This window comes from Dromaius novaehollandiae, chromosome 1, assembly GCF_036370855.1.
Source record: "Dromaius novaehollandiae isolate bDroNov1 chromosome 1, bDroNov1.hap1, whole genome shotgun sequence".
Classification (NCBI taxonomy): Eukaryota; Metazoa; Chordata; class Aves; order Casuariiformes; family Dromaiidae; genus Dromaius; species Dromaius novaehollandiae.
This window is the reverse complement of record NC_088098.1, coordinates 63,119,524-63,131,703: the sequence shown is the minus strand read 5'-3', so window position 1 is coordinate 63,131,703 and position 12,180 is coordinate 63,119,524. Positions and strand designations below refer to the sequence as shown.

At 43.6% G+C, this 12,180-nt stretch overlaps 1 protein-coding gene across 4 annotated transcripts in view; it reads left to right on the top strand.

The window, feature by feature from the left end:
- Window positions 1-657: 657 nt before the first annotated feature.
- RESF1 (retroelement silencing factor 1) overlaps window positions 658-12,180 on the top strand; it is a 48,223-nt gene continuing 36,700 nt past the window's right edge. For 3 of the 4 annotated variants that reach the window (XM_026119775.2, XM_026119771.2, XM_064514526.1), the window contains exon 1: window positions 658-789. The gene's annotated coding sequence lies outside the window, so the exon portion shown is untranslated. Of the gene's footprint in view, window positions 790-846; window positions 970-12,180 lie in introns of those variants that run through there. The other variant, XM_026119772.2, reaches the window with a different exon arrangement.

Below are 12,180 nucleotides of genomic sequence, written 5' to 3'. Positions count from 1 at the left end.
ATTTCGTTAGTCTTTGTCTCACCACAGGAAATGCTAAATGTCTTTGTGTTGTGCTGGAAACCTGTCCTGTCTTGATGAAACAGTCCCATCTGCCCTGGCATTGGTCTCATCCTTAGTTTTCTTCCTGCATGTAGAAATCTGCAACAGAAATGCTACGTTTGTTTTGAATGAAGCAGGAATGGCACATGCTGTTAGCCAGGGCCAGCACGTGGGCCACAGCACGACACACGCATGGTTTCATTCAATAACCAGGCAGCAAGAGCATGAAGCCGTACGATAAGATGTAGGGAAGGTAAATTAACTCGCCTGGAGCCAGAAAACACCTAGATAGAGAAAACAAAAGGACAGCATGTGACTCGGCAACCTTACCGAAGGCTCACACGGGGTGAAACCAGATACGGAGACAAAAGATCGCAGTAACCCATGACCAGTTTTGGGGCCTGAACTTCCTAACGCTACCTCCGTGGACGTTTTCACGTCCGGGTGCGCGAACGGGCGTTGGCCCCGACGGCTTGGCCCGGCCCGGCCCCGCGGCCCCAACCGCCGCTCCCGGGCGCCCTCCAAGAGGCGCGACCCGCTCCGGACGACCCGCGTGCCCCGCCGACGGCAGAAGATGGCGGCCCCGCCTCGGCCGCGAGGGCGGGCACGGCCGGGCCCCGCCCCGGGGCGGTGCTTGGCGGCCGCCCCGCTGCTCCCCGCCGCCGCTGCCGGCGGTAGCGGCAGTGCCGGTGTGCGCCAACGGCTGCTAACGGTCACCAACGGCCGGCGGCCCCACCTCTGCGGGCTGAGGTACCGGAGGGGGCGGGCGGGCGGGAGCGGGGGGCGGCTGCGGTGGCCGCCGCGGGGCCGATAACCTCGGGGATGTCGCCGCGGGGCCGGGCTGGGGGCGGGCGTCCCTGGGAGCGCGGGGCCGCCGGCGCCCAGCGCCGCCGAGCGGGGACGGGATGCGGCGGAGCTGCCGGCCCGCCGGTAAGTGGTGGGGCGCCCCGGGCCGTGGGGGGGCGGCGCCGAAGCTCGACCTTCCCCCGCAGTGGGAACGGCGAGGCCGGGCCGGGCGCTTCCTGAGAGCCGCGGAGTGTGTGGGGGGAAGGCCGCGCTGCTGTGAGCGAGGAGCCGGGGGGGAGCCGCGGGCTCGGGCGGCACTGTGCGGGGCCGCCGCCGCCTCCCTGGGGGCGTTGTGGGCGCGACGGGCGGCCCCCTTCCCCCGGCGGGCTCGTCGTGTGGAGTTTAGGGAGAAAAAAACAAACAAACAAAAACAAACCTAGTTCGACTAATTCGTGAGTTTTTGCTGCGGCGATCCGCGGTAGTCCCAGCGGAGCTGGTTCGGGCTCCGTAACGCCGGGTGGCTGGGGAATAATTCAGCGCTTGTCTCTCAGAACCAATTAAAAACAATTAAATGTCTTGCTAGTGGCTGAGCAGACACAATAAAATCTGCGGACTGACTTTGCTGCCAAACTGTTTGCCTCCCGAGCCGCCCACCCCCTCCCATCACCTTAAGCAGGGGTTTATGTTACCGAGTTTCCTCACCGGAATTGGGGCTCCACCTGGGAGATAGGACTGAAAGATAGGCTCCCATTTAAAAAGAAAAAAAAAATCTGGAGCGGTAACTTTTGGATTGTGGGTTGTGCGTGGGAACCTAGTCCCATGTGTTTAGCTCCCTGATGCAGTCCTCTGCTTGCTTGTGATTTTGCTTAAGCCTTTCAGGTAGGCATCAGAAGTGGTACCGTAATGACCTGATACTCTGCCTTGTCGAAGAGGGACACCCGCAGCTGAGTAGTGTTGTTGAACTGACAAACCTGTCTATGTAGCAAAAGAAGTCCCCTCCCCTTCCCCACCTCAAGAAGTCTAAGTTGCTGTCTGTGTTTTGGATAGTGTGAGATACTCTCACTCAAGTGTAACTGAAAGAATCATCTAATTTATTCTATTTACAAGGCATATAATAGAAATATGAAAAAGGCAAGTATCCCTAAAACCAAAAGGCTTCATAAACTTTCTCATGTTACTGGGAAGCTCTTGATGCCAGTGAAAACGAAAGGCAATCAACTAAAATGCCTGTAGACATTCTCAGCATCATGTGTGTTTCAGAAGCCCATAGGAATGCTGGAGGTTGTTTTTCCTAGAAATCCTTGTGAGGTTGACTCAGCTCTTTCGAAGAGCTCTGTGGTAATGTCAGGCCTTTCCCCATTCCTAACTAGCCTCCTGGGATGACTTAAAACAAAACCAGCTCATTATGACTACTGATAAGTGTTTTCTAGCCCTTGCATCTGAGAGCTAAGGGAAGAGTGGATCTTGCAATTAATAATAAAAGCTCCTTAGATGGGGCTTTATCACCTGATTTTCTTAAGTGACCAGTCAGTGTCCTAAAACATTTAAATAGTGTTTTTTTTCTTTTTTCTTTTTTTCCTCCAGGAGGAGAAAGCGAAGCTGTCCTTATGATCACTTTTATATTACTATTCACAAAAAAAGAAAAATCCTTGTCCTGGTTGCCCCAGTTTAAAGCTTTGTCTGAGTGGCACCGGAAGGAGGTTAAAACCCCCCACCCCCTAATTTAAAGATCAAACAGGGATGAGGAGAGAAGGTAGAAAACTGCATAGAAAGAATAGAGTTAATGGAGGGAAGGTCCAATTCCAGAAGGTGTTACTTAGCTATCTTAACCCCTGTAGTAGTTCATACTTTGTTAAGCCTGACTATGAGGGTTGATGAGAAACTGTAGAGCCTGCTGGTAACTCCCAAGCAAAAAAAAAAAAAAAAAAAAAACAAGATGGTGAAAATATATATTATGGTTGTTAGTGTTAGCTGATTGCTACTGACTTTGCCTTAATGAGCTGATATTGACCATCAGTTAAAGGAATCTGTTGCTTGACAGCAAATTGGACTTCAAAATCTGCCTGGAGACTTTCTGATGCATCATTAGCAATCAGTGACATAGGACTATGACCGTCTAATGATATGTTGGTACAGGTTGTAGATATTTGCATAAAAATAGCACTTTTAGCTTAATGACATGCCCCTTTAGGAGCAAAGACCAGGAAGTTCCTCCTCTTCCAGGTGATGTTATCACAGCTGTCTGAAGGGACACATTCTAACAATATTGCTGAAGCAAGTGATCTCTTAAAAAGAAAAAAAATTGATATCTATAGTGTGGTTCACACTGAAGCACCACAAGCATTTGCATCAGTGCATCTGAGGGAAAAGAATGGCGACTGGGGGAAATGCAAGCTTCTCAGCCTCAATTTGCAACTTAAGGAAAAAGTGCTTTTGAGCTATGCTCAGAACTGTTACAGCCACAGGTTTTCAAAGGACTCCAGTCCTTTCCCATTACTGACAGGGAACAGAATTTTGCTTTTCAAGCATTTGATCACTAGGCACTGTTAGGATCTATCTGACTCTTATTTCTGTTACTTCTTAAACACATCACAAGGTCTCAACAGTTTGAAACTGCAAAGGGCAACCAAAAATGTGAGGACTTTAAACTTGGAGGCATCTCAAGGAGAACAAAGAGTCTCCTTAATGACTTTCTTTTCTCTACTGATTTCTGAAGTTTGCTGTATACTGTAATTTACATAATCACAGCTATACTTCTTCTTCTTCTTCTTTTTTTTTTTAAGTACTCCTGCAATTCTGAAGCTAGTAGCATGTCCTATGGCTTGTATAAATGTTCTCTATAAAATGCAAATATGCCAAAGAACTTTTCTAGTATGTAGTTTGGGAAGGTTGCCATTGTTCTGCATGACAAATTCAATTAACTTAAAGTTTGCACTTCCCATACACAGACTTCAAACTGTTCTCCAGTTAGTAGTCATTAGGTGCTGAATGATTTGAGAGCAATACTTTAGCTGGAAGTACCCACAGCTACTCAAGGTGTAAGACAATTCTTTGTGCCTGGAAACTTGGAGGACAGTTCATCTTCAGTTTGAAGTGCATTTCATGGTTGCTTCCATGAAGTGTGATTATAAGTAGAGATCTGCAGCTGTAGCATGGGCATGTACGCATTTTCTAGAAGTCCAGGAAAGAGCATTTTTGGAATCTACTTTATCATTAGCTGGTCTATTTCATCATAGTAAATACAACTAGAAAAAGCATGAGCTATAGATGTATAGACTTGAAATAAATACCTGTAAATATACATGAACTATGCTACAGAGACAAGATTATTCACATTTGAAGTACTGTCTGATGCTACTATTAGAAAACATTTTGGCTGTAGATTTCTGAATAGAATATTAGGAGACATTAATCTGTATAGTGAATATGATCCATGTCACTAATGCTTTCTCCCTGGAAATCATCTTTGGGAGTTTGTATTGAAAAGGCTTTTCTCATGCTAGCAGCTATTAGTCGAGACTGAATATAATATTTCCACTGAGCAGCATAAGTAGTAAATGCTCAGTTGATACCATGAAGCAATCAAATACAATGTTGGAGACTTCTTTTGAGCCCTTACTGAACAGTGAAACCTCCCGTAGTCTTGTTGTCTCACTAATGAGCAGAGAACTGGAGTTTCAAAACTGCTTATGAAGCATGACCCTTCCAAATGTCAGGAATGCATGGTACTTGCAGGAAAACTAACTTTAATTTTTCATGGTAGTCTCTATGAGCTTGATTTAGATGCTGCTTGTGACAAATTCAGATCTTTCTCTGTAGAGAATCTATATTATCTCATTTATGGTGAGAAGAATGGCCTCTTTCCTGCCTTTCTTTGAGCTGTGACTGTAATTCCCACTGTCTCATGATTCTTGAGACAGTGTTACACGATATAATCCTATAGTTCTAGGACTGCGGATCAGGTCCATTACCAACTGTCAAGGAGTGCTTTTTTTGTTTTTGTATTACATCTGAATAAGTATTTAAATTGAGTTATATAATTTTAATTCCTCAGGTTGTACTAAATTAGTGTTTCTTGTAGCAGGCAGATTTATCAATCGGAAGGGTGAGAACAAAACTGATGACAAAATTCAATGTGGCAGAATACACCAAGATCTGTAGAGTGCAAGGTGCCCATGAAAGTTATGAACTATAGTCTTATAAATGTTGTATTCAATGTAAGCTGGAGAAATTTGACCAAGACAATTTTTTTTATATTTACAGTTGATCATTTTTTGGGCCTATTTTGTGTAAAGAAGAGCTGTAGAAGTACAGGAGAGTTGGATCATTCACTTTGCTACTGGTCCGTGTTGCTAGTAAACCAGCTGAATTTGGTTAAGCATCTCTTCTGGACTTTCATCCTCACTAAGAATAGCTGTCAGACAATAACTAAGGTCTAAGACTGAGCCTGGGATTTCACAGACTATTTCTGAGTAAATGGCAGTACAATGTTATGGAGATCTCCAGATCTGAAGTAAAATAGAAATAAAATAATCCACATTTTATCGCTGTCCAGATAAAAATGTTGCATTAAGTACACTAGAAAGCTGCTACCTCCAGTGAAGGCCCTGCAGATTCCTCCTTCCTGGCTCCTGGAGTCCAGCCTTGAGGCCTGGAGGTCTCTGTTCCAGGCAGATGGATGTGGCTGCAGCTTTCCCAGTTGCAGGTTTGGCTGGTAGCAAGGCTGAGCACGTACCCCAAAGCCACACGCACGTGCATACTTGCTGCTAACACAGCCACCCACATGGCTGGAAACAAACAGAGCATTGCCTTTAACAACACCCACATACAACGCTACCAGAATTCATGTAAAACACAAACCCTCAGTTGCAAGATTCACCAGCATATCCACATTGATGGATCTCTTAAATATTAGCATGGGCCTCAGTCTGTCCAATACCTCATCTGGATCCTGGGCCCTTTTACCCAGCACACAGATCTCTTCCTAGTCACTGACTAGTCCAGCTTGATGTTCACTAGCAAACAGATGGATGCCATCAGATGAGACCTGCTTGTCTCACAACACCCCTACACTCATGGATCTGTCAAATACTAGCATGGGTACTCAGCCTGTCTGATATCCGTGCCTGGACCCTGGGTGCTCTTACCCATGCCTGGCTCGGGCTTTGAGCCTTTCCACATGCAGGTTTTCCTCCTACTTGGTGGCTTGTCCAGCTTGAAATTTGCTAGTAAATTACATGTGCACACCTATGCAGATTGGCTTAAATTAAATAGGGAAAAATTTAAACATGCTGATGTCCCTCCAATTACTGATCCTTAGACCTGTCACATGTATGCTGTGGTCTCTCCAGTTGCTGACATAGACCTATGAGCCCAGTGGCTCCTTCTCCAGTTGCTGGCACTTAGACCTTGTAGCACTTGCACATGGGCTAAAAAATACAATTATGCAGAAAGTTATTTAAGAAAGGATTTAATAGGAAGATAGGATAGACTGTGGTGATCAAGTGCGGGGCTTAGTCAGACAAGTCTACTGACCAGTCCCTGCTTACATGCGCCTGGCCCCTTTTATCCTTCTTCCTCTCTATTTCTCCCTGCCCTTGTTCCTCCCCCTTTTCCCCCACCTTTGATCCCTCCCGTAGCGTTCTTTAAGTTTTGCATAGTCCCATAGGTGCCTCCCCTCCCCCCCCCCCCAATACTCACATTCATCTTGTTTCCCCTTCTTATCAATTACAAAGTCCAGGTTGACCCTCTTCAAAGCTATGCTTGTGGCTTCTTAATGGCCCATCCGTAAGTAGCTGAAGAGTCTTTGGTTTTTGTTAGTATCTGTCTTATGGCTTGCTTATCAGGTTTGTGCCTCTGTGTGCTTTGTTTATTGCTTTCCCTGCTGCTACTTGTTCCCTTTGAACTGAAAAGGTCCTTGACTTAATGTCATGGGCCTGCAGGCAAGGATGGGCCTCAAGGATAGCACAGCCCCTATCACAGCAGGATGTGCTGGTGTGTTCACCACCAGTTGGCAATCACGTGGGGGGTGTTTATGGCCTGAGGTACCATACTGCTGAACTATGTAGCAATAGTGATAAGGAGTGGAAAATGGGAAAACTGCTAGGAAACAACGAGGATGATTGGATGAAAGGCTCGTGACTGGTTTAAACTACTGTTACCTACCTACTGTTAGGATAGAACAACAAGGAAGCTGTAAAAGATCAAGGCCACCTTGTGCAGGGGTGGACCCTGCTCCAGATAGCCAGCCTGACCACCCAGTGTGAGAGGGATGCCCATACCCTGATTCTTCTGTCACTGAAGAGCATCCAGGGGTTGGAACTTGTGAGACAGCAACACAGTTGTGAACTGAAATGTACCTAGCATGGTATGTAATGCCTGACTATAACCAATTAGGCTGAGAGTTTGCAATCTAGAATGAGTAATAAAATACTTGTGGTCATGCTACACCTGGAGTCCTTGCTCTTTAACAGTCCCCCTTATGATAGTGAACGTCCAAAGAATCCTTGGGCCTAACACTGCGCTTGATAACTTTAATGAACCAGATACTGTCATATTCCACTGTGGTGTTTGCAAAAGTGTGATGACTTAATCTTCAAAGTTGTTTGCTTTTAATAACCTAAACAGTATGTTTATTGCAGAATTGTTTTCTGTGCTGCAGTAAGCCTTGTTTGACATTTTCAGTATTTTGTTGGTAAATCAGCAGCTTTCTTTAGGTAGTTGTTGCAATAATTCTTTTCTAGACTGTCCCTAAGATTTTAAGCACACACCCCCAGTTTCGTCTATGGACAGATGCCATGTCCTCCTGAATCCAAATGAAGCACTTGAGGAACTTAGTTTAACTTAGCTGACTTTTTCTGGGGTGTTTGCGGAGTGCTCTGCCGATAAGGCTGTTCAGTCAGGATGGCAAATAACCAGTTAGAAGACTGGACAGTGCTCAGAGCTGACATGATACTTTTATACCACAACTGCAGAAACAGCTGCAACCCTCCCAAAACTAAAAGTGGATAAGCACCTGTCCCCAGTTGCCTATTTCCATCTTTGCTTGTCCCCTTTATTATTATTATTTAATAAATAACCTGTGGTTTACTGTGTCTCTTGAAGTTACCTGTTCAATTGCAGCATATGAGCAGGAGCAAAATACCATAAACTTCTACCTACTCCTTGCAAAATGAAGGTCTGGCTATGATCTTAGGTAAGCTCATGCAACCCTTCTTTGCTAGGGTGTAGTGGAGAGCAATGCTATCTGAATCTTTCACAAGGAAAATATCAGCTCCTATTGGATAAGGAGTTGAGGGAACTGTGGTTGAGAACTGAGGGCTTTGTTTGCACTGACTCCTTGTTCTCCAAAGCTCAGTGAGACCTTCTAGGGCCAGAAAGCATTTCTTAAAACCATTTTCAGTCATGCTGTCATACTCACCCACACTAAGGCAGGTATCTAGGTGGTCTGTCCAGCTTTCGGGCACTAAGATATATGCATCCAGGAGATCTGGCCAGGATTCCTGGTGGTGATATGGAGAGCAAAGTGCCCAGCTGTTGAGTCCTCATTATGTTGTACAGATTTGTAATGGAAATGTTAAGATTGGTGTGAATGAAATATGAATGGAAATGTGTGAGAAAGCAGCAGAAGAAATAGCAAATTAAGGGTTAAAAGAATGGCCTGCACTGATAATGAAGGAACACCATTTCCAGGACAGTTTCCAGCAGTAAAATGGGGGAATGTGCTGCTTACGTTTATGCAGACCAGAAGGCTTGCCTTCTGATAAGACCACAGCATAGACAGAACCTGCAGACATGGCAAGGAGTTGCTGTCCTGGTTTCGTTGTCCTGTGTTGCACGCAGATAACCTTGGTCAGACTACTGGGACACACATGTCTCGGTGCTTGTGTGTATGTGGGTGTGAGAGAGTGACTGGATAAAATCTGTGAAAGTACAAGCACAAATGAGCAGAATCAACTTAGATTTCTTTTTTTTCTTGTAAATAAGTGTCTCCTTCCCCTTCAACAAGATCTGTACTGAGTTGTCTAATGCTAAATTTCTTATGTCTTCTGGGTTGTTTTTAGGTTGACAGCCATGTGCTGGTTCTGTGTGTGTTTTTTTGAGCCCCTGGGAGCTGACAGTAATTAGTTTGTCCATCCTATCCTACCTTGGGGAATCATTAAGATTTATTTACTGTCTTTTATCTCCTTACCTGGCTGTCCTGAGAAACTGCATTTAGATATACTGGGATCTTGATGAACTGCTAATCTAGGTGCTGTCAGCACGTTCCGGTCTATGGCCCTTCCTGGCCCTTCCGCTGCTATTTGTTTGTTCTGGTGCTTCCTCACCCAGCCATTCCCATTCATTCTCCAGTCACGCCAGTCTTAATGTCTCTATTACGATTTTCTATGTTCTAGCCAGTTATATCTGACTAGGAGCCAGATTGATCTCTGAGGCTTTATTCTCAGAGTGGATGGGGCAAGTCAAGATGTTGTGGGCTTGGGAAAGCCCTCTTACCTTTCATATGCAGGCCCCCTTCCCTTGAGAAGCAGGAACCGCTTTCACAGCAATTCTCATTATATGCAGTCCCAGGAAGCCATTTTCCCGCCTTGCCTCTTCTCACCAGGAAATAGAGCATTGCCTACCTCTGTTTTCTGCCTTCTGTTAAAACAAAGCAGATATGCAGGAAGTACAGCCGTCCTCCAGGAAGAGGCACAGAGGTAAAGGTGGAGAGACAATGGTGCAGTAGACGGACGTTGTGAGTTACCCAGTGTGAGTAAATGCTATCTTATTGGTGCATGCGTACTGGGTACGTTTATCATTTGAAACCACATTACTACCATAGTACTGCTACGTTGTTCATCACTAGTGTAGTCCTGGGTTTCAGACCATGCTAGTGATCCTGTATCTTTGTAGTAGGGAAAAAAAAATCTTAAGTCTCAAAGTGGATAGAGGTAGAGAGGATATTCGCTTAGGATGATCCAATTTGCTGGAGGTTCAAAAGATGACAAAACACTTGTCCTGGTCTTTGGTTCACAATATCTTTGCAAGCTGCAAGGATTGATGATGAGGCCAGACATCCTTGCTATTTAGAATATTAGAATCAACTGATTACTTGGTGGAAGACTGATATCTCAGAACATAATCAATACTGACAGCACAAAGGAGATATCGCAGTATTTATTGATGAGAGAGAGAAAAGATGCAACAAAAGAAATGCTTTATTCTGCGATTACTTTCTTTTTCAATGTACCACAAAACTCATAAGTGAGAATAGCTGTGTTCGTGCAGCTTCACTGTTCATAAGTGAAACATATTCTGAGTTTAAAACTTTCCAAATCTGACAAATTCACAAATTCTTATTACCTACAGCATCTAATTGTTTTTAATTTCTTTGACTTTGGCAGACTGTCCTGTTATAAGAACAATTAAGTGTGTGAAACTGATGGTTTTCGGCATCTACCCAGAATGAAACTCTCTCTGTATTCAACTAGTCTCAAATATTGTCACATTCAACAAATAACTTATATTTTAAAATCCTCAAGGACTTTAATCGTTTGTTGCTTATGTGGAGTTTTTCTTAGTGTGTGGTTTTGATAATACAGTTGAGCAGTTCTAAGAGCTTGCTGCTGAAGTAAGACAATCTGGTCTTCCTTTCTCTTTGTCCAGACTTCCCATTCACACCTTCCCCCATGCTACTGCTGGGCCTTATGTGAACCTACAGTGAGTCACTGTTCCCTTGTAAACTATTGCCCTACCATGTTGAGTACGTTTTTTTGTTGGTTTAGTGAGCGAAACTAGCTAAACAGATGGTCAGGTAACAGCAGATTAGCATAAAGAAAAATAGGTGGAGCATGCAGATGAGATGGCTTGGATGCAACAGGGTGGGTCTTCTCTCATCAAATCGTACCATTAGACTATTTCGCAATACTTCTAGGGAAGAGATTAAAATAGCCAGAATAAAAAGTTAGTTGTGCCATAAGAACTGAATTGTAGATATGCAGCTTCACAACTGGTTCTGCAGTTACAGTTCAGATATCAGATGATATTTATGAATGAAACGTAATATGAAATGTCTATTTAAGCCATTTAGTCAGCATTTCTAATCAAGCAGCTATGTCAAAATTCATTTAAAAATGGTAACTGAACTTCACTCTTGTACTGAGACTGGCTTAGTTTGATCTTGTCTCGATAGTTGTGATTTCTTGTGCATTTTAGTAGTAGTAGTAGCAGCAGCTAATTTTTCTATACTTTTAGTCTGAGTCTTATTAAAACTTCTGTAAACTGAGCTTAATTTCTTTCAATAACAGCATGGTTCTAGTACATTTGAGGGCCTCACAATATGTTGAATGATGAATCTGAAAATTTTTATTCGTTTGCTATTTAGCTTTCAAAATAAGGGGCTGTTTCTGAAGACTGAGAAAGTATGCATTTCCTAAAAATGAATGAGGTATCAGAGTTGAAGACAGAATAACTTTGTCCTGAAACAAGAATAACTGTTAGTAGAGAGAGCTTCTTTCTGTAACGTGCCTGCTGGGAAAACCAAACTTGGCAACTATGTTTTCCTATTTGAAGTTTAATGACATTTGCTTTGGTTGCAAAAAATCACATCCCTATCTTGAAACAGAACAAAATCTATGTAGGGATAAATCTCCTGGAGCCTAGTATGTAATGTGCATAAGTTTGCCTGGGATACCAGGAAAAAATTAGGATAATGGAAAAGCAATCAATGCTATGCTACAGTGTAAGTTTCTTCCAGTGTAGGTTTTAATATTTTACCCCATTTTACTAGTAAAAATTATATGCCATAGTCAAACATAATCACAGAATGATGAGTGCCAATGGTTAAGTCTCATAGCAGATGGTTTTGCTGAGGGCTGTCAAATGCTGACTACTTGGTTCAACAGTTTGCATTTCTGTGGATAACTTTTTAAACAAGTACATTGCTGTAGCTGAAAGTTCTTTAAGATAAATTAAATTCTCATTACAGTGGATATCTATTGCATTGTAAATGCAGTTGTTTGACTAGTCAATCAACTTCTTTATTTAGCCATTGCTGTGTCATGTCACTGACTATTCTAGGAGTTTCACTACTTTGTTGGTAAGAGCATATTTAGTGCAAACGTTCTTGCGGGTTGAGTCATCTCTCTCCATTGGTCCTCTATTTCCCATTGAGCCAGAGCAATACTTAATTTTCTCGGCCTTTCCTGGTGTGAGAAAGAGCTTATAGTGAAGAAGTGCAATAGTGTTAGGAGATGGCCAGTAGGTTTTACATTGGTCTTTTAGTTGCCAGCATGGCTAGCAAATGTGTTTTGTCAGTTCAAGAAATGTTTAGATCAGTTCTACAGTTCTTGTCCAAAAGTCATGATTTGCCCT